Here is a 22,793-nt window from a genome sequence, read left to right as displayed (position 1 = left end):
ACAAATGTTACATGCTTGAATTCATAGCGAATGGAAACCACAAATATTTACTGATGTAGTGGTTGGTAAAAAAAAATATTCGTATCGCGTCCATCGCTTCGCGCCATGGTGGCTCCTATATTATATGGATTTACAAAATATAACGATTCACTTACGACACTTAAGATAAGGTGTGTAGGATTTTAAGAATTCACTTGAATTAATATTTAAGAACATATTTCAGGATAACTTGTGAAGACGCTCGTACAGACGGCACCGGTTGTGATGACTCATTGTTAGGGACACCTGTATTTCGAGAATACATTTCGTGTCAAGGTATTTCACAAAATACTGTAGCTTTTCTCCTGTGGTTATTGGCTGAGAGCGGTGAGAGGTGTCGTCCCGCTCTTGACGAGGCCAATGAGAATGTGGTCACAGTACTGCTGCACCCTCACAATTTGCCTTTCCTCTTATAAAAAGCTACAGTATTTTGTGAAATACGTTGACACGAAATGTATTCGCGAAATACAGGTGTACCTACTCATTGTTACCAGAGCAGGGGCCATCTCGTGTACACGAAGTGGCATGCGAAACCTCAACACAACTCGAAAATCAGTGAGTGTTACATTGAAATGTGTCCGCTACAAATGTTCAGGAATTATAATTTTGAAATCGAGTAGAAATATTCCTGCAATTAGCATTAGGTATATTTTAATAGACATTGAAAGCGAATCATTAAGTAGCTTCAAAATCCAAATACCGGAATACAGATAGTCTGTAACAATACAGACCTCACCGACTAGATATGGTCCAGATTGTTAATACTAACACATTTGAAAAAAAACTGACTAGTTAATGAATATGTTGAAATTTTGTAAACCTGTTACTTAAGATGATTGGTGATGTAATAATGTCTCTTGGAAACTACATAAGATTTTAACTGCTTTTATTTCTCCATAAATTCGCAAATCACCATGGCGGCCAATTTACGATCACGATTTAGTTCTTAAATTTTAAATTAGTTTATTTGTTGAGAGCCTGGTACAATGTATCTGACCACTAAAGCGATCCGAGCCGCGTAGTGTATACTACTGCGAGGTTGCAGAAGTAGGCTCGGGTCGGGACGAATTTCGCTGAGAAGAAACAAAGGTTTTTAATACATAGAAAATTATCCCAAAGCCGAAATTTGTACAGTAGTAGAATGAACATTTCTTAGTAACACGTCAAAAGTGTAAGTACTGCCGCAAACCTTGTGTGTCACACCGAAAACGAGTAGTTAATTCCAAAATTAAATTTTTTTGCAACGATCCACAATAATGGATATTGCAAATGCAGTTTATGGAATAGACCTCAGTATGGAACCCAAAATAATCTAGAAACATTGCCCTATCTGAGGATAGTGATAAAAAGCACAAAGTTTAACATGTTTCTATAAAATAGACCTTTTAAATCATTAAAGTTAACGAATTCACTTTCATTCAATTTTAAGGAAATATAAATACATCTTACATAAACTTAAAGAGCCCAACGTGGAAATCGCTTAAAGTAATCGTTGTTGCATATTTATTCATCTTTAAATTGGTATATTTTTTAAGTGTCTCATACAATTAGTCTGACCACTAAAGCGATCCGAGCCGCGTAGTGTATACTACTGCGAGGTTGTCGAAGTAGGTTCGGGTCGAGACGAATTTCGCTGTTAAGAAACAAAATTTTTTAATACATGGAAAATTATTCCAAAGAAAAATTTTTTTACAGTAGTAGAATGAACATTTCTTAGTAACACGTCAAAAGTTTACCGATGAAACCTTGTGATCACACCAATAAATGAGCAGTTGAGTCCTTAATGATAATTTCTACAATGATCCACAAAAATGTTTCGTAAATTTAATAACTTTAATACTTTTTTAAGTCGGTTCTCATTATGGCACCAAAGTAATATAAAATAATGTCCTACATGGTAACTGTAATAAACACCTCAAAGTTAAAACGTCCTATTATTAAATTGGTAATTTTAATCATAAAAGGTAAAAAATAAATATATTTTTTTATAGAAATTTGACTACATGTTACATAAATATGTTGAGCGTAACGTCAAAATCACTTCATAAATATTGTCTGTGTTTTTTTTTTAAGGTTTAAATGTGTATATTTTGAGTGTCTGGTACAATAGTCTGACCACTGATGTATTTCAAGCTGCGTAGTGTGTGGTGCAGCATGGTAAAGTCACTCGTGCTGGGACGTTTTTTGCTCCAGAAAACTAAGGTTTTTAATGTATGGTAATTCCAGACTGAATTTTACTCTGAAAGAATAAAAGTTTCCTAACTGCAAGTGATTTTTGCTGCAAACGTAGATAAAAATCTTCCAGGATGCAATTTGCTTAGGTAAAAATGTTAGTATGATCGACTCTTTAATTTCTAAATTATAAATAAATAACAACAATAGAACTTCCCGGAAAGTTGTGATAAACTGACGATATTGCGCGAGTAGCAGACCCGTACGTGACTACAGAGAAAGGCTATTTTCCTTGACCGTTAGGATTTCTGGGACGAACACCCTCTCACAGCTGGGGTCATAATATACGGTCAAACGCTTGCAAAAACATCCACCAACGCTCTTTGCCACTAGCAATTCAACGAAGTAAGCTAGGCGCAGCACTCCAATGAATTAACTTAGAAAAAAAATTACTAAATATGTAATTCTATCAATACATTTTACAACACAACTTATGTATTATTTATTTTCTGGAAAAAAATAATATCATCCGAATTATGTTATAAAAGTGACAAAACTCAACAAGCACATTAACGGTGTATCGTTTTCTTCAATTGTTATATAGTAAAATAATTTCATACAATTAAATATATATATATTATAATATAGGCTACATTAAAATTTTGCACAGTTCTGATCTAAAATAATATAATGTATTAGAAATAAAAAATAATTTTTAATAATAAAATTTTTGTAACAAAATACGAACACACATATATAAAATCAGAGGTCCTCTAGAATTTTGATTTACAAGTTCCAAGCAGAAATTGTTTATTGTTAATTTTATTGTATCAAAAATCATTCATATATAAAAAAATAATATGTATATCTCAATAGATGTAACATGAATACACCCTATCATATGCATTAAATATATTTTAAGTAATCCATAAATAAGACCAAGTTTATTGAGTGTCGCAGTACGCAGCGTGTTTCAAAGCCCGCCGGCCGTGAAAGATCCGTACGGCCGCAGTACACTGCAACGCTCGGGCAGCTTTAATGAGGCAACTAATTATGCTAGACTCTTTATAAATATACTATATTAAAGCTAAAAGTATAATTAAAAACATGTATTTAGACATTTTTTCGCATTGGGCTCTTCAAATCGGTGTTAATCGTATTTTTATCTGGGTGGCAAAGATAAAAAAAAAAATATGTCGTGAATTAATCTCTTTATATCATATATACTAAAAATTTAAATTTTTTCTAACATTAATGGGTGTATTAAAGTTTCTAGATTATTTTGGTAAGTTTATGGACAGTCTAAATTAAAAACTGTATAAATGGGTAGCATTTTAATGGACTGATGCAAGTTGCTGTCACCTAGGACTTAAATGCAAATTTTCGGTGATAACGCACAAGGTCTACAGTGGTAAACTTTCGGTATGTTATTAAGCATAGTCAACTCTACCACAGTACAAAAATTCAGCTTTGGACAAATTGTTCACAGGTTGTCTTGGTTTCCTGGAGTAACACGAAAGTCTACGCGGGGAAGGGCGGCTACCTGATCCGAGAATGAAGGATAAGGCGAGATGGGAAGCGATAAGAGCTGGTTGGGTGTCCGTGTTGGAGAGAGAGATAGAGAGAGAAAGGCGATATTGTGTAAGACCTTCGAAAGATTCCCGCTAGATGGCAGGCCTCAGAGCTGCAACATTCGACAACCTCCCCTCACAGAAGCTCTCTCGCCACTAACCTGCCAAATCTCACCCGCTAGCTTATATACGTGCTGGCTGGCCATACAGTAGTAATAAACAAGCATTTATGAAACACTTAAGCTCATTTCCAACAAATTCTGACGAATGACTGTTTTTTGTCCTGCACCAATCCCCTTAAGGGAAGGGGAGTTGTAGCGATTTGAACTGTGCGCGCCGCATCGGCCTCCGGCAATCCGCTCCCCTCCACCTTCTACCTCCTTTCCCCCCCCCCTCCTAGTGGTTCTATGTCTACTCGTTCACCCCCCCTCTCTCAATATGCGCATGCGCGCGCTGCTGCGCGAGTTTATAAATTCAGCTGCAGCCATGTTTAGGGTCTTCTTCTACTGGTTGCCTTGGTCAGGCTTGGTTGTCAGCAGTAGCTGACCTGTTTTTATTTTACTAGCATGTAGTCCGAGAGCCTCTACTTAGTCTTCGTGCGTGTGCGACCTCAGGGGAGAAATGTAAGTTGGATCGAGTCGTCAGTGAGGCGGTGGCCCTCACCCTAATGTAGAATCTTTTGTGTTTGAATTTGTTCTGTCTAAATTCCTTTTCGGCCGCCACCATCAAAAATTGTTGGGTTATTTGCTTTAAATTTAACTTAACCTTCGCTTCCGTTTTTCTGTTTGTAACTGTCTCCCCCTGAGACGTCGTCGCACGTATTTGTTTGTTAAAGTTTTTTTAAAGAATAATGTACCTTCTTTCTTTCGTGTACCTGCACTTTGCAGTAGTTTGGTAAATTCAATTTTTGTAATATTGTCGCGGGTTGAAATTTTGCAGGGTTGTTGAAATCAAATTTAGGGACTTAACTGACGGGACTCTGGGCTGGCTGCTCTGTTCACTCGTCAGCGCAAGTGGCGTGACCATGTAATTGGGGCACGGGGCCGGCGCGGCGCGCTGCGGGCTTGCAGAATTTTGTTTGTTTGTTTGTTCGGCCGCGCGCTGGCGTAGCCACGGGCCGCAGTTACTGGGGCGCACTGTCGTAACAAGCCGCGCGGTGTGGCCTGCACGTTGGGGTAGAGGGGGGTAGTCTTCCCAGATGTTCTAGTTAGTTGTTTAGTAAATTTGGCTTCAATAACGAGCTTTTGTTATGCTAGGCGCGGCAGGGCGCGCGAATTTAAGCGCAAGTGAGTGGTGACTCGGGGCTCACTCAGGCGGAGGCTATGCGTCTCCCCTGTGGCCACGAGTTGTTTAGTTAGTACGTTCGTAATGTAGTCGTCTTCAAGCTTTCGGGCGGAGGCTATGGCCCTCGTCACTAGTCGTTTAGTTTTAATTTTTAAAATGTAATGTTCGTTCGGGTTTTCAAGGGCAGGAGAGGCCCCTACGTTAGTTTTAAGTAATCGATCAAGAAAGGCTTTTCGGAAAATGTGAGTATGGAATTATCTTTGTTTTAATTTTAAGTATTAATTATGATTTGATGTATTCGTAAGGATTAGGGAAGTGTTTAGTGAAGTTCTCTCTTTCTCTCTTGTAAAGATCGTTCAGTAGTTAAGGAAGTAATGAAGAGATTATTGTTTTAAATTGTAATCCCGCTATTTAAATGTTCTTTAAAAATGATGTTGATTTTTTTGACGTTAAGAATAAAATCTTTTTAATTTAGTATTATGTTATTTTGCAAAATCTCCTTAGTTCAGCTCTCACCAGACATCCTGTACGGGATGACGAACCTATGATCTTAGGTACAGTAAAGTCTTTTATGAAGTTAAGAGCAGTTGAGGCCAAGCGAGTGACTAAAGAGCTACGATTCTCTCCCCCCTCTGTAAGTGAGACGTGACAGAAATGGTGGAGTTCGCCGGATAGGTTCTATTTCTGGAGAGAGGGAGATTTAATGTTTATTATTAAGTTAGTTTAGCTTCTGATAGCAGGTTATTAAGAGTTTACTTTAGGAGAGGATTACGGATTTTAATCTAAGTGGAGGAAGTCTTTGAGATTTTTTTTTGACGTAACAGATGTTTATTTGAGGATACTTGTAAGGATAAAGTTTATAGTGATAAGTTGTTTTAAGTCGTTGAGTTTATCAGGGATTATTACGTGAGGAGAATACATTATAATTTAAATGCTTATTAGAGATAATGCAAGTGGTTTAATTTAAGTGAAATTAATTTTAAGATTGTAGGTTAAGAGAATTATAATTTAAAATAAAGTTTTTTTCGCAAATAGGAATTATTTTCAAGTGAAGTTTGTTTTGTTGTCGTGCGCGTAGGAGACGAGACGTACGAATTAAATCAGTCGAGGGAAGGATAGATGGTAAAAAGTAATTAAAGAGAAAACGAGAGTTTATTTAAAAGAGAGTTATAGAATTTATAGTAATGTTTGAAAATTTTATACTTTACAAGAAAGGTTATAAACAAACTGATCGGATGGAATAAGGATGCAGTAAATCACAGTTTCAGTTAGAATTATTGATTTGCTTTTGAGGTTATGAAAGAAAAGTAGCTATCATTTAAAAGATTAAATAAAAATGTTTTTTTGTTAAATTTGTTTGAAATAGAAAGTTTAAAAGTTAATTAGTCATGATCTAGGTGGGTGATGGGGTGGGAATTGGCCACTCTTTTTCCCTATAACCTCCCTAACATGGCCTTCTATTACATCTAACAGAAAAAAAAAGATAAAGAATACTTATTATTAGTTAGAATGTTTTTTTCATGAAGATAATTGATGAACACTTAATTATTGTTGGGAAAATTAGTAGTAAAGTTAATCAGATATTTTTACTCGAAAGAAGAAGAAGATAAAGCTGTTTTATTGCTCGTCAAGCCAGAGAGTGGTATTTCCCCTCTGAGCTTCTATTGACTTCGTGTTTCACTCTCATGGGATAGCTGGTTCGGCACCATGGAGAGAGAGTGGTGGGCATTGTGGTTGCCCCCAGAAGAAAAGAAGAGCAGAAGAGGTTATGGGTGGGTCATGTGAAGGGACCTTCAACCCAGTTACTTTGTGGGGACTATTGGCTGTATAGAGAAGATCAAGACTCAAGAGTTAGGGAAAATCATTGGAGGTCATGTTTCCCTTCCTTAAGTTTTCCTATGAAATTATTTTCCTGATTAGATTATGCTAAGGGTGGGATACTTTATGTTAGCAGTTGAATTAATTAATTTTATTTTTTTTTGTGTGTGTTTGCATCCTTGCCCATCGATTGCAGTTTAGATGTCAGTTCGGTATTTGTAAGACGTGTTGGTAATGCCTGTTGATGATGTTTCAGAATTGTAATCTGTTCGTGATGAGGATGGCACAACTCCGAAGTAGATGTGGGGAGAAGATGTGAGCTGCCCTGGAAGCCAGTCCAGTAGCTGTTGGAGTTTATTGGTGTTTGTTGATGGCCAGCCCAGGGAGCTACTCTTCTCGACAACACTGACTTCGAGGAGTTGCACCAACCTTCACGAGATAAGAGTTTAATTAATTGAAACACTGTAAGGATACTTAATTTTTTTTGAAGAACGAAGTATTGTGATAAACGGAAACTGGAAAAAAAAAATAATTATCAAGAATTTGCTCATTGTTTAACGAATACTGAGAAACTAAGAACATTAATTTAATTTGTAAAGAAAGTTTCACTAACAAACAATTTTTTTTAGAATTGAGAACTCGAGCCTCTGAAGGTTCCTGTGAGAACAAACCAGATAAAAGTTTTACATTTTTATTTTTATGAATACTTGTTGTTTTAAATGATCTTGTGCAGAAACTATATGTATGTTCAGACAGTAAGGAACTAAGAAAATTATTATTTTTGTGAAATGAGGAATTTATAGTTATGGTTTGATGAAAAAAAAAACATACAATTTGTAATTTTGAGGTAGCTCGATGGGGCTCGAGCTCTGTGAGGGGAGGGTTATGTCGCGGGTTGAAATTTTGCAGAGTTGTTGAAATCAAATTTAGGGACTTAACTGACGGGACTCTGGGCTGGCTGCTCTGTTCACTCGTCAGCGCAAGTGGCGTGACCATGTAATTGGGGCACGGGGCCGGCGCGGCGCGCTGCGGGCTTGCAGAATTTTGTTTGTTTGTTTGTTCGGCCGCGCGCTGGCGTAGCCACGGGCCGCAGTTACTGGGGCGCGCTGTCGTAACAAGCCGCGCGGTGTGGCCTGCACGTCGGGGTAGAGGGGGGTAGTCTTTCCAGATGTTCTAGTTAGTTGTTTAGTAAATTTGGCTTCAATAACGAGCTTTTGTTATGCTAGGCGCGGCAGGGCGCGCGAATTTAAGCGCAAGTGAGTGGTGACTCGGGGCTCACCCAGGCGGAGGCTATGCGTCTCCCCTGTGGCCACGAGTTGTTTAGTTAGTTCGTTCGTAATGTAGTCGTCTTCAAGCTTTCGGGCGGAGGCTATGGCCCTCGTCACTAGTCGTTTAGTTTTAATTTTTAAAATGTAATGTTCGTTCGCGTTTTCAAGGGCAGAAGAGGCCCCTACGTTAGTTTTAAGTAATCGATCAAGAAAGGCTTTTCGGAAAATGTGAGTATGGAATTATCTTTGTTTTAATTTTAAGTATTAATTATGATTTGATGTATTCGTAAGGATTAGGGAAGTGTTTAGTGAAGTTCTCTCTTTCTCTCTTGTAAAGATCGTTCAGTAGTTAAGGAAGTAATGAAGAGATTATTGTTTTAAATTGTAATCCCGCTATTTAAATGTTCTTTAAAAATGATGTTGATTTTTTTGACGTTAAGAATAAAATCTTTTTAATTTAGTATTATGTTATTTTGCAAAATCTCCTTAGTTCAGCTCTCACCAGACATCCTGTACGGGATGACGAACCTATGATCCTAGGTACAGTAAAGTCTTTTATGAAGTTAAGAGTAGTTGAGGCCAAGCGAGTGACTAAAGAGCTACGATTCTCTCCCCCCTCTGTAAGTGAGACGTGACAATATAACTTCATTCGTGGAAATTATGTTCCTTTTTGACGATCGTTGATTGGATCGCTTACTGTGTAGCCGGCTTACCCATTCAAATTATAATTGTCAACTAACGCGCTCTGTCAGAATTTGTTCTTGCTTTATGTATTCAACCTTGCATTGTTTAAGCTTAACATTATCAGAAATGTTAACGTAATATTAATTTTGAATTAATATTGAATTTGTTCATGCTATATGTATTCAACCTTGCATTGGTTAAACTTAACATTATCAGAAATGTTAACGTAATATTACTCTTGAATTAATTTTGAATTGAATAAAATGTCTGTGTACCTGAAACCATTTACCATGCTTACCTAACTGCTCCAGTCACGTTATTCCCAGTCCTAGCCAGGTTCTGGTCTCCCTCCAACCCTAATAGGCCTCCACCTATTACATCGTGATAAAAAAAATTTTAAGAACATTTATTATTAATGTAAATATTAGTAATTAATAATTACTAATTAATTATAATTAAATAATTAAAAATAATTAGTAATTACGAACCCAGTTCTTCGCACATTATAAATCGAAACTATATATATACATACCTATATATACATAATCATATATACTTATATATCTATAAGAGTTTAAAATAACCGTAAGTACATGCAATTTACACCCCATTAGTTATACAAACGAATTTATATTTTAAATGTAGATATACAAAATAATTTATATTTGTTATATTTCAACGTTTGAAACTTGAAGTGAGGTAGCGACGCATTATTTTAGGGCAGATAACTACACAGATAAATTATATTATTATTGTCAAAATGTATCAATATATTTGTTCTTTAAAAAAACGGACGATTTCGTTTTCAATACAGTATATATCTAGTTCTCAGAAACACTTGGTGAACTTGTGCCCAAGCATGGCGTTAATGTCGTTATCAGGTTTCTGTGCATTAATCCCAGTAGGGGGAGCGTGCCGCTCTGGTGGCACAGTAAACAAAGTACAGCTGATTGTCTGAGCACGTGGGTGGGGGGGGGGGGGGCGTGGCACCACGTGGCCGGGTGGGCGTGGCACCACGTGGCCGGGTGGGCGTTGCCGGGAGCCACGTGGAGGGGGTCCGCAGGGGGTTGTTGACGTCACATGGAGGGGTGTGTGTATGTTTCTAAATGAGGAAGGTAGGTAGCGCTAGTGTCGCGCGCGCCGGAATTATTTTTACAAGTATAAAAATGTGAGGGCGGGCGGCGGGAATTCGAACCTTCGTTTCTGGATCGATAGTCCGTCACGCTAATCACAGGACCACGAGACCATGTTGGAGAAAATAATTTCAGATGTTGTATATATGCTTATAAATTATATTTTTAAAGAAAAGGTATATTTTTTATAGTGCTAAGCGGGAAATTTAAAAAAATATATATAGTGTCGGCTGCTATGCGGCCGCCATGTTTATTTTTTTTATAGTGGTAAGCAGTAAATTTAAACGAGGCGCATCGGCTGCTATGCGGCCGCCATGTTTATTTTTTTATAGTGCTAAGCGGGAAATTTAAAAACGGGCCAGCCACCATGTTTATTTCATCATTGGGAAAAAAATAATAATAATTTCGACTGCTAGGAAGTAACCAGAACAGCCAACTTTGAAAAAAATTAAATATTATATGTATGACAATAGATTGCTGAAAGTCGCCATCTTGTAGTACAGCATACCAGGACGCCGTCTTGTAGCATAGCACACCAGGCCACCATCTTGTAGCACAGCCTACCAGGCCACCATCTTTTTTCTTCTTGCCCATTTATAGTCATTGTTTTTTCATTTCTCAAGTTTGAATATAAAAAAAAGTATTATTTCGGCAGCCACTACTCTATGACTATAGTAGTAGTAGTAGTAGTAGTAGTAGTAGTAGTACTAGATGCCAAATTTTGAAAACACACACTGAAGTGTAGCCATGTTTTCTAATAGTACTAGACCAGTATAGTCATATTATGCTTAATTTGTTGTGTAGCATGTCTGTCTATAATAATAAATAAAAAAAGCTATAGGCATTATTTATGCTTATAGCGTTTTAATAAAAAAATTATACTTTACGTATTTCAGCGAATTCAAACACAGTTTTTTTATGTGTTAAAGACATAATGTTCTCTTGTAGTGTGTATTGTGGAAATGAAATATACAGTAGTATTAATTACTTAAAAAAAAATATTATTTATAATATATCACCAATTTTATTTAAAAAAAGTATTCTTATTACGTGACTTGTCATTTAAAAGAAAATGTATTGTGCATTAATAGTCATATATTTTAAAAAATAAAATTTTTTCCCAAGGGCTGTAGCTGCGAGGGAGTACGCGCCGTCGCAGCCCTTTCCTTCCTCCCCCATTGTCATTTTTTAAATAATGACACAGACACTGGCGCCCGCATAGTGAAGCCGCTCGCAGAGGGGTGCACCCGCACACGTGTCGCGGCTCCAAACACTTCCTCCCCCATTGTCATTTTTATAAAATAATAACCCTGCCAGATGTCCGCCCGCATAGGGAAGCCGCTCGCAGAGGGGTGGGGCTGCTCCCGCATAGGGGGAACGCGCCGTCGCGACACGTGTGCGGGAGTCTACACCCCAACCCTTGCAAGGGTCTCCAGACAGTCGCGATTAGAGTCTGTTAAGGCCGGTTCACTCCATTTAGTCCAGTCCCTTAGGATAGAAAATTGAAGTCCGTATGCTCCTTCGTGAAGAAAGCAAGAGACAAATTTTATTGTGTTCTTATATGTCCCAGGATACCGAAATGCCTTGGTGCCACTTTCACAGTGACGTCATTATAAATTGGCGGCCATTTCAAAATGGCCACCAATTGCATTCAAAAACAAACTGTATCTCTGCTTTCCTTCATCCGATTTTCATTTTGTTTTTTTTTATTAGACAGATCTTTTAACGGTGATTACATTTGTTGCCTACTAGATTTTTCATAGGTCTAACCATTTTCCCAAAATTTTGGAAAAATTGAATATTTAAGAATTTTTATTTTAAATTATTACTGTGAAAAAACAAAGCTGTACACGATAATAAGTGTTTCATGAAACTTAAAGATAATTTGTTAAACTTTAATTTGATATATTACACAATGATACTGATCTTCAGTACAGCAACATAATTAGTGAATTAATCTGGGAAAGTGTACTTTCGTAATAAAAATGTCACAAATATTTCTGCTTGTTCTATCTTCTCTCTAACCTGTGATTTTAATGTAACATAATTTAATTTTATGTTGCAGGTGAACTGTTGAGTAAGCTATGATGGAGAACATAAAATCAGTTGCTAAGTTCGACCTGCCACCTTCTGCTAAGAGAAGGCGAACTTCGGAAACAACATGGACACTGTGTTTATTGTGCCAGTTAGAGACTGCAGAAAGTGTTTCGGATCCAAAACGTAAAGAAAGTTATGAGAAGTTATACAACTGTATCACAGAGCGAGCAACATGGAATGACTTGAACTTTGTGGAGTTGAAAATGTGCCTAGGTGAGTTGACAGCAACAGACTTTGAAGTAAACAAAGCAAAGTGGCATCGTTCTTGCTATCAAAATGCCACACATAAAGGGCATATGGAACGTGCCCACAGAATGTTCATTGAACAGTCCCGAAGTTCAATACAGTGTCAACAAGAATGTAGCTCTTCTCTACATTTACCATACACCAGAGCAAAAACTAGTGTTTATGTGAAATCTGTTTGCATTTTTTGTGACAATGGTCCAACCAACCACAATAAACAACATTTAGTGCAAACTGATATTGCCGGGGAAAAACTGTTGAAAGCTGTAGAACTCAGTAATGACGATAGGTTACGTGTGCGAGTAAATGAAAGTTTAAATCCTGCAGATGCTCACGCCATTGATGAAATGTATCATAAAAATTGTTGGAATACAAATGTGAACAAGTTGCGGCAAGTAAATGTTCCATATCAAAAGCAAGATAAATTTGTTGAGGCATCAGACATTGAATTTATTAATTCACTAAGAGATTTTTTGGAACAAGAACATGTTGTTAGTATGGCAGAATTGGAAAATGTGTACAAAAATATTTGTCTAACAAATGGTGTCCCTGAAAGTGAAGTTAAGAGTAGACGGCAGATAAAGAAGTTGATTGAAGAACAACTTTTGGAGTTTGACGTGCTGTTCAGTTCTCCAAAGCGTAAAAATGAATCGGAAAGGGTGTCATTGAAAGCAGTTAAAGATGTCGCAATGGCACAAGCAGAAGACGAAAATGTTGGAGAAAACCTGAAAAATTTGTACTCTGCAGCAAAGTGTATCAGAAAACTCGCATTGGGAGCAAAACATTGGAACTTTGAAGGGTCTCTATTACAAGACAATGTGGATGATATTGTGCCAATGGAAATGTACTATTTCTTCAAGTGGTGCCTTGTTGGCCAAGTAAATATGTCTCATGTGAATGGTAGCAAATCGTCAGAAGTAAATAACAGAGCTGTACGACTTTCGCAAAGTTTTATGTATGAATGCATGTCATCACGCCAAGTAGCAAAGAAGGATTCCCAGTTATCTCGCCACATTCATGATGTACCAGTTCCATTAGCTATTGGAATAGCTGTTCACAAAGAAAGCAGAAGTAAGAAACTTATTAAGATTCTAAATGGGTTTGGCTGCTGTGTTGACTACCATAGGATTTTACAACTAGAAGATCAGATAGTGGGTGAAGTTTTACATAGGATGGAAAAAAATGATGGTGTTTACATTCCTCCTGACCTGACAATAGGTAGGTTCATATTTTGTGCTGCGGATAATATTGACTTTCAAGAAGATACACGTGATGGGAAGCAAACCCTGCATGGAACTGTTATGGTAGTCTACCAAGAGATGCAAGAAGATGACACAAGTGTATCCCTGGTGTTAACTGGAAAATCACATAGTGAATCTGGGAGAAAAATTAGCTATAGCAAACAAGAAGCAGTATATCTGAGGTCAAAACAATTGAAACCATCTATGCCAGTTTTAAATGCAGAATTGAACACCAACATGTACAGTAATGTATTTGAAGGAGCAGAATTAGATAACACTGCTTGGTTGATACTACAGGCAACATCTGTATCTTCCTTGACTGAGCACCCTAATAAAGAATTAAATGAATTTTTTTTTGAAGACAACTCAGTGAACATCAGCTTACGTGAAGCTAACCACACACATACTTGGTCTGCATACAACTCCCTCATAGGTTCAGTCCGTCAGAGAACTCGGGTGTGTGTACTGCCACTCATTGCTGAGTCACCTACGGACAGTCAAACTCAAATTAAGTTTATGAAGACCTTAGAGAAAATCAATACTATGGTTCAATGTAGCCAAAAGAAGGTGGTAGTCACTTTGGATATGGGACTTTATAGACCAGTTAAGCGCCTTGAATTCAACCACACCGACAACCAAAACAAATAGATCCTTCGACCTGGAGAGTTGTATATTATAATGGCTCAACTAAGAACTAAAGGCAAATATATTGATGGCACAGGTATCCCAGAATTGTGGGTCGAGTCCAACATATATGGCCCTGCAACTGTGAAACAAATCTTGGAAGGTAGGCATGTACGGAGAGCACTAGAGGCTCATAAAGTTGTTCTCATATCTCTTTTTTCACTTTACCAAGAAGCATTTTTTGAGCAGTATCCAGAAGTGAAGCAGATTTTAAGTTTTAAGTTGAAAGTCCTTATTAAAGACTTTACTGATGGCTCACAAAGATCTTATGTATACTTTAACCTGTGAGGATATCATCAATAAGTTTGAATGTTTCGACTCTTCAAATGAAGTCATAAACCCTACTTTCAAAGTAATGAGGCAGTACATGAAGATGGTACAGTCCATGCTAGCATTTGTAAGCTCAGTACGCACAGGGGATTGGCATTTGCATCTTTCTTCCTTACATGACTTCACAAAATATTTCTTTGCAATGGACCTCTTCAACTACTCTGGCATGATTGCTTGGTACCTGGCTGAAATGGAAACACTTAAAACTACAGATCCAGAAATTTGGGAAGAGTTTGAAAAGGGAAACTGGGTAGTTAACAAAACACAAGTACCATTTTGTAGTTTGGGTGCAGATGAAGCCTTAGAGCATGAAAACAGGGCTGTGTAAGTTATGGGAGGAATTGTAGGAATTACTCTTAATGAAAATGCAAGAACCCGTTTCTTTCTCACCTCTCCTGAGCTTACGCGGCTTGTAAAAGAAGCTAAGGATATGGCTGGATTTCAGGGATCCGATAAAACCAAACATCATGAACTGTCAAAAGTTTCTTCAGGAAGGCAAAGCAAAAATGTTTCAGCACTTTTGAAAACCCTTGAAAGAGTCGGGAACCCATTCAAATACTGCAGCAGAGATGAATTGATAAACATTAGAACAATGTGTGTTATGCCTCAGAAGACGAAGGAAGATATGTGTAACATGTCAACCATAGGACAAAAACAGTTTATTAAATTCACAACAGAGCGCATAATTACTGGTCAAGTAAACCTATGGGATCCCATAAAAAAAATTAAATCTAAGCACCTGCAAACATTCAGTGAAGACAGTACAAATAAAAATGAAAGACACTGTTTTGGAACTGAAACAAGACAGGGGCCTCTTTGCGAGATTGCTCATAGTGGCCAGATCCCGTCCTCGGGTGGATGTGTGCGATACCATCAGTAATTATGAACTTTCTGTTGTACCACGTTCAATGTTTGCTCCTGATGGAACAATGTTGCACTGCTCTCAGAAGAGTAAGCTAATGGAACTACTCTAGTCATTACTAGACAACTTCCAGCATGAAGATAGCCACTCAGACATGGTCGAAGCAATGCAATCCAACTTAAGTGGCAGTGTTGCTATTATTGATGCCATGGCCGAGGTACAGGTGCTAGACAAACCACCTCACATTAAGACTTGTTCAGACTTGGCAGACCACTTTATATACCGCATTACTAATAAATATCGTTCATACAAATGCATCCACTTGATATTTGACTCATACATAGAAGATTCCTTAAAGAAGTTCACTAGGGAAAGGCGCCGTGTTAATGTTGAGCCAACTCATTACCGAATTCAATCTGAAACTACTATTTATACAATTTCAAAACAGAAGCTCCTTTCCCATGAAAAGACAAAGGACGAATTGTCCAACATTTTAGCTGAGCAGTTTCTAAAATAAGCAGCACGCACAGGTCGGGATGTGGTAGTTGCTTGGCGTCAGATTGCTAAGGGCACAAATGAATGTGCATCTTTTCTGAGCAGTTCTCATGAAGAGGCAGATGCAAAGATCATTTTGCATGCCATAGAATCAAAAAAGGCTGGAGCAACACATTTAGACATCATCTCTCATGACACTGATGTTCTTGTTCTTGCTTTGAGCAAGTATCCATCACTCCCACAAAACACAAATTTCATCACTGGAAGTAGAGACAGGAACAGAACTATACCACTTCAACCACTGTACAGTAAATTGGGAAATCTAAAAGCTGAAGCACTTGTGGGTTTACACTCAATATCAGGAGCTGATATCACTGGCTCGTTTCACAAAAAAGGGAAATTAAGTTTCTGGAAGCCCTTCATGACTGCAGACAATAATGTTCTGAATGCACTGGCAAACCTTGGTAAAACTAAAATAGTGTCTGATGATGTAATGCTGGAAATTGAGAGGTTCCTATGCAAAGTGTATGTGCCCAATACAACTATTACTACAATTGGAGAATTGAGATGGTAGCTCTTTACACAAAAGCCAGTGGTGGGTGAAAATCTCCCTCCAACGAGGTCTTCACTTAGATTGGCTATATTGAGGGCACATTTGCAGGCAATGGAATGGCATCAGTGCGACAAACGACATCCAAGTTCAGCAAATCCCACAGAGTTTGGCTGGAAATATGAAGATGGACACTTAGTCCCTGTTACTTGCAACAATATCCCAGCCCCTCAAGCAATACTTGAGCTTGTTAAGTGCAACTGTGTCAAAACAAAATGCCAAACTGTTCGCTGTAAGTGTTCAAAAAGTAACCTCCCCTGCACATAAATGTGTAATTGTGGTGGAGATGCTGACTTGTGTGGAAACAATTTGAAAAGTGAAACATTCACATTCGAAAGTGACGATGAAGATGAAAATGGTGTTCATTTCATGTGAAATCAAAATGATTAAAAATATTCATGACAGCTGTATTGTTATGTCTACATAATGCAATTATTACGTACCTAATTATAACTCTATTTATGAGACAATGCGACATGAGATGCTATTTGAGCAATAATTTCAGTTTATTTAATTTTAATTTTTTTTATGTTATGCATAAGAACGCCAAAAATGAGTACATGGTTTGTTTAAAAGTTTAATTTCGCACCAAGAAATATAAGAATAAAAAAATTTCATTGGTTTGATAAGACTATTCATATTTGTGTTTTCTTTTTTTGTTATCAAGATGTTCTCCTTAACATAGATATATTCACTTGTAGTGTAAATATTATGCATACATTGAAAACAAACTACATGAGTATTAAACAAATCATTATATAAAATAAATAAAGTTTAATAAGGAGCATTTGTCTTTTACAAAAATACACTTTCCCAGATTAATTCGCTTACTATGTTGCTATACTAAAGAACAGAATCTTTTGTAATACATCAAATTAAAGCTTAACAAATTATCTTTAACTTTAATAAAACAATAATTATCTTTTACTGCTTTTGATTCACAGTAACAAAATATTTAAAATAAAAATTCTTAAATATTCAGTTTTTCCTAATTGTTTTGAAAATGGTTAGACCTATGAAAAATGTAGTAGGCAACTAATTTAATCACCGTTAAAAGATCTGTCTAATAAAAAAAAACAAAATGAAAATCGGATGAAGGAAAGCAGAGATACAGCTTGTTTTATGAATGTGATTGGCGGCCATTTTTAAATGGCTGCCAATTTATAATGACGTCACTGTGAAAGTGGCACCAAGGCATTTCGGTATCCTGGGACATATAGGAACACAATAAAATTTGTCTTTTGCTTTCTTCACTAAGGAGCATACGAAATACCCTAACGGCCCCTACTAATTAGTCTTCCAAATCGGTTCTAGAATCCATGTTTTTACTGATTCTGGGAATCCCTTCCAGCTGACTAGAAGACGTGTAGGAAGTCGCTTGTGGATTTTATTAATTAAATAAGTGTCTATATACTTCGTCACTTGAATTTCTTGAGAATAAAAACCGCCCTTGATTTCATTTCCATCTAGATCAGACAAGTAGTATGTTCTAGGGTAGGTGTTGCGTATTTTTATCACCTTTATTGGTTCATTAATTTTTATAAATATTTATTATTTACTCAAACAATTTAATTATAAATATTAATAATTAATATTTTAATTTGATGTTCGATTTTAATTTTTATCACACATTTTTAAATGTTTTATTAATTTTATTTCTTTATTTTGTAAATATTTAATAACCAATAATAAATATTAAAAAATAATAATTTAATAATACTTAGTATTAATTATATTAAATAATAATTTTTTGATTTATATACGGATAGTTAACCTCAATTATATTGGAGCACTTGAAAAATTATAAAGGCACAATTTTTTTTTACTAATATTTACGAATAGTAAATAATATTAATCAAAATATTCAATTTAAATCATTACTGAATATAATTTATTAGCACATATATAATTCGCACTTGTATGAAACTAAAACAAGTCTTGTGAATGTATAAACTAGAAACATGTGGATAAATATTATAAATATGAAAACAGTGATCATAGGCGACGAGCGTGCCAACATGCGCGACTAATAGAGAGATTCTATTTCTATTTTGTTGGTAGCTTTTTTTCGAGACTTAATGAGCGATTTAGCGGGCAGCTTCAACCTGTTAATTTTGTGTTACAGTGATGTGCGCGCATCTTAAAATTTCACTCTCATCATTTTTTCATAACGCACCTAAAAATGTATAACTCCAAAAAAGTAAAACAAAATACCTAACGCCGAGTTTTAAACCACGGCCCTTAAGTATACTGACCGCGCAGTATAACCACTACTCTGACAGAAGGTTAGAAGGAAATTGTGTATTATATTTGATGTAATACCAAAATAATGTGTCGGTCAATCAATATGTTTGGATCTTTCCATGATGTGTAATCATCCTCTTCTACCACCATCTTCCTTGCAAGTTTATAATAAATATTATGATCTCTGGTGTCTTCTGTTTTACCACCAACCTCAGGGTAACTTTCATTTTTGAGACGGTGATCATCACAAGCTTGATCAGATTTATTTAATATATCACGTCGTTTCCATCGTTTCGGTCTCAGGACACCGCCACATTCTTCGATCTTGTCAGCTTTAGGTGCTTCATCATAGTCTATGTCTTTGTCAACAGCCTCAGAGTCACTGTAACAATCACCGTAGAAGGAATCGTCTTCACCCAATTTACCGTAATAATTCGATGTTGATGATGTCGAAGTGTCTTCATCGTCTTCATGCTTCCTTTTTAGGAGTCAATCATTTCTACAAAGTAGGAAAGATCTACTTGAATTCGGCTGGAATATATTCTCACTTTTCACGTTAATGATTCTTCCATTGTCTTCATTCTTCCATAAATCATCAACCTCCTTCAATTTAAGTTCTTTATCGAGATCGGAAGAGCCAAGAAAATTATTGTCGTAATGCAGATCACTCTTCCTTAGTCTAGTAGATTCATGGTTGTCCTCTAGCTTGTACGCAGGCTTGGCGTTACAAGTTATGCCATGTCATTTTAGGCTCTCTCTCCGCATAAACGACTTGCCACATCGAACACAACTTATCATATTGCGCAGTGGATTTTTCACACAGTCATTCTTCTCATGTTGTCTTTTATTCTTTCTCAAGATAAACTCTTTACTGCAAAACTTACACCTATGTTCTTTCGATACAGCGTCAGATCCCAAATCGGAATTCATATTAGTTACTGAGACTAATGCCAGATACCAATTGAGTGTTTTAAATTAGATCCATTACTTAAATAGAATTTTTTTCATATTTCATCAGCGAGAATTAATATATCTCATGCAAAAGTACTTTATACATGTAGTTCTGCTTTTCAACAACAGATGTCGCGACATGTTGCTTGCAGGTAAATAATATTTAGTTATTTTATGCGGGATGCGGGATGCTCACTAACGATCGCAAAAGGATGTCTTCGCTAGACTCCAAGGAGAAGGAAGTCCGTCCTTCCTGCTAGTGCTTCTTAGATTTCTCAGAGATTATTATTTGACTGAGAAATTATATTTTTTTTAATTTCCACCTGATAAAAATATTACAAGTGTTGATTAAGTAGCAGAAATTCACTAATTAAATATAACCTTAAATATATTAACATGACTCATTAAATAAAAAAATCCTTCATGAAAAGATCAATTGCTCATCTGTAACCAGAAGCACTTGCAGAAAACCATCAATATATTGTCAAGTATAATCAGGAGCACACGGAGAAAACCATCAAAATTTTGACAAGAATATTCAGGAGCACACGGAGAAAACCACCATAATATTGACAAGAATAATCGGAAGCACACGGAGAAAACCGCCACAAGTTTTCTTTGTTATCAAAAAATTACAGAAAAAAATTAATAAAAAAACACAACAAATTCAAAAACTGATTCTGGCTTTGGCTAGAACTCTATCTTTGCTCAACAATGAAAAGTTCACAAGCACTGATTCTTACTTTGACTAGAACTCTATCTTTGCTCAACAATGAGAAGTTCACAAACAGTTGTTGAATTTGTTGTATTTTTTTTTAATTTTTTTATTATAAATGCTTCCAAATGTGCTGTCTTTTCGTTGTCGGTGCTTCCAAATGTGCTGCCTTTTCGTTGTCGGTGCTTCCAAATGTGCTGTTTTTTCGTTGACGGTGCTTCCAAATGTGCTGCCTTTTCGTTGTCGGTGCTTCCAAATGTGCTGCCTTTTCGTTGTCAGTGCTTCCAAATGTGCTGCCTTTTCGTTATCGGTGCTTCCAAATGTGCTGCCTTTTCGTTGTCGGTGCTTCCAAATGTGCTGTCTTTTCGTTGTCGGTGCTTCCAAATGTGCTGCCATTTCGTTGTCGGTGCTTCCAAATGTGCTGCATTTTCGATGATGGTCCTATTTTTAATGTTTTTTTTGACTCTAGTATTATTGTAGATGTTTCTTGATTTGACTAGCGTATTATTCCATACGGTGCATGTATATAAGCGAGTCCTAGACAGCAGGACGCTCAGTTTGTTACTGACGACGGCGTTGTAAGGATCACCTAGTTTGTTTCTTCTGGTGCATAAGTCGTGTAAATTAGCTGTTCTTGCGAACTCGATGGCATCTTTACCGACTTTAACGTCGAACTCGATGGAGGTTGTACCGTCGACTATGGGAACCTTGACGACAGCTACGACGGAGAAGGTGCAGATCCCGTTGGCAACGACGACGACAACATTGGAGGAGATTTCAACAGATGTGATACCACCATCATCCGAAGTTTCATCATCAGCAATAGATTCTTCAACTAATGAAGAGCGTACATTGCGTCAGTGCAAATACTGTGACGCATCATTTACTATCACCTCAAATGCTCTCAGACATGAAAGAAGCAGTTGTTCTAATAATGTTAAAAGAGTACAATTTCAGTGCAATAAGTGCAAAAAACTAATTTCACATCTTGATAGCTTACATCTTCATTATAAAAAATGCTCCGAGAAAGTTAAGTGCGAGTTTAATGAACATGGTTTTTGTTTTGACTCATGTGTTGTACCAGCTGATGAGACTATATAAGTGAGGCCCTGGTGATATGAACTTCAATCCGTCTCTGACTGCGGTGATGAATGGATCGTATAATATTGTATAACATAATAGACCGTTACCTAGCTATTCTTAAGAACTCGATGGCATCATTACCATCATCTACACCAACCTGGATCGAAGGTATACCATCATCAGTGCAGAGCACGATGACAACGACGTCTACAGCTACACCTGCTCTCTCAGCACAGCAGGAGATTTCGACGCGTGCAACGTCTTCCGCAGAGCAGACCTGAAAGGCTTCAGAAGTTAACATTTCAGCAGTGTTACAATGGTTGTCAACAGTTCCAGTGGCATTGATGAAGGAAGGAGCATCCAGCGGTGTTCCATCACCCGACTGCACGTACTGTGAGAGGATCAAAAACTTGAAATTACGGGATTATGTAATACACAATTGTAGTAGTAACTCTGAACGCATTAAATATCAGTGCAACAGGTGTTTAAGCAAGTTTATACTCTATGGAAGACTAAAACGGCACCTCAGGAATTGTGATAGACTGGCTGTACATTCATCGGAATCAAGCTGTATATTTTGTAACAAAACATTGGCAAATATTTAAAGTGCACAACGACACGAAATATATCATGTCCTTTTAATGAAGTCGATAATTGGTTTTGTGTGAAAATTGTGGTGTACCAATATGTCAACCTGATAAACTGAATAGACATTTACGAACATGTAAAAGACTTACTTCATCCATTAAGAAGACTGTTTGAATCAAGGAATCCACAAAACTTTAGTACTCTGACTGTTTTTTTTTTGTACTTGTAATAATGTTGTACTTATGTAATAAACAGGGTGTCTACCAGATCTAGTAAATAAAATTCCCTGATTTTTCCAGGTTTTCCAGGTCTAAAACTTAATTTTTCCAGCTTTTATTTAACACAATTACTACATTCCACGAAACTGAAAAACTGCATAACAGTACATTGACGGGTTTCAAAGTAAATATTTCTACTCACTTTAATTAGTAAAAAAAATTACCTTCTTCCAGACGTGGTCAAATTGACTCAATTGATGGCAGATAAAACATGCTGCTGCAAATATTTCACACACTTACTTTTGCAAAAACATTAGTAAAAGGGAGCTTCCATTAATTTCGCAGTGACTTAACTTTTGTGTCTATTGCACTTGCTTCAGAACGAGCCAAATCCAACACTCGAGCCTTCTTCAACTGCAATGCCTTGATCTCATCTTCAAATATTCTTTTTTCTGCCTTCTTC

At 36.8% G+C, this 22,793-nt stretch overlaps 1 protein-coding gene across 2 annotated transcripts in view; it reads right to left on the bottom strand.

Annotated features, from left to right (window-relative positions):
- The window catches only part of LOC134533271 (uncharacterized), a 167,084-nt gene that overhangs the window by 101,107 nt on the left and 43,184 nt on the right, over positions 1-22,793 (bottom strand). The window lies entirely within an intron of this gene.

The sequence above is a fragment of the Bacillus rossius genome, chromosome 6 (genome assembly GCF_032445375.1).
Source record: "Bacillus rossius redtenbacheri isolate Brsri chromosome 6, Brsri_v3, whole genome shotgun sequence".
In the NCBI taxonomy this organism is placed as follows: Eukaryota; Metazoa; Arthropoda; class Insecta; order Phasmatodea; family Bacillidae; genus Bacillus; species Bacillus rossius.
The sequence above is the reverse complement of the archived record's forward strand: the minus strand, read 5'-3'. Positions and strand labels throughout refer to the sequence as shown.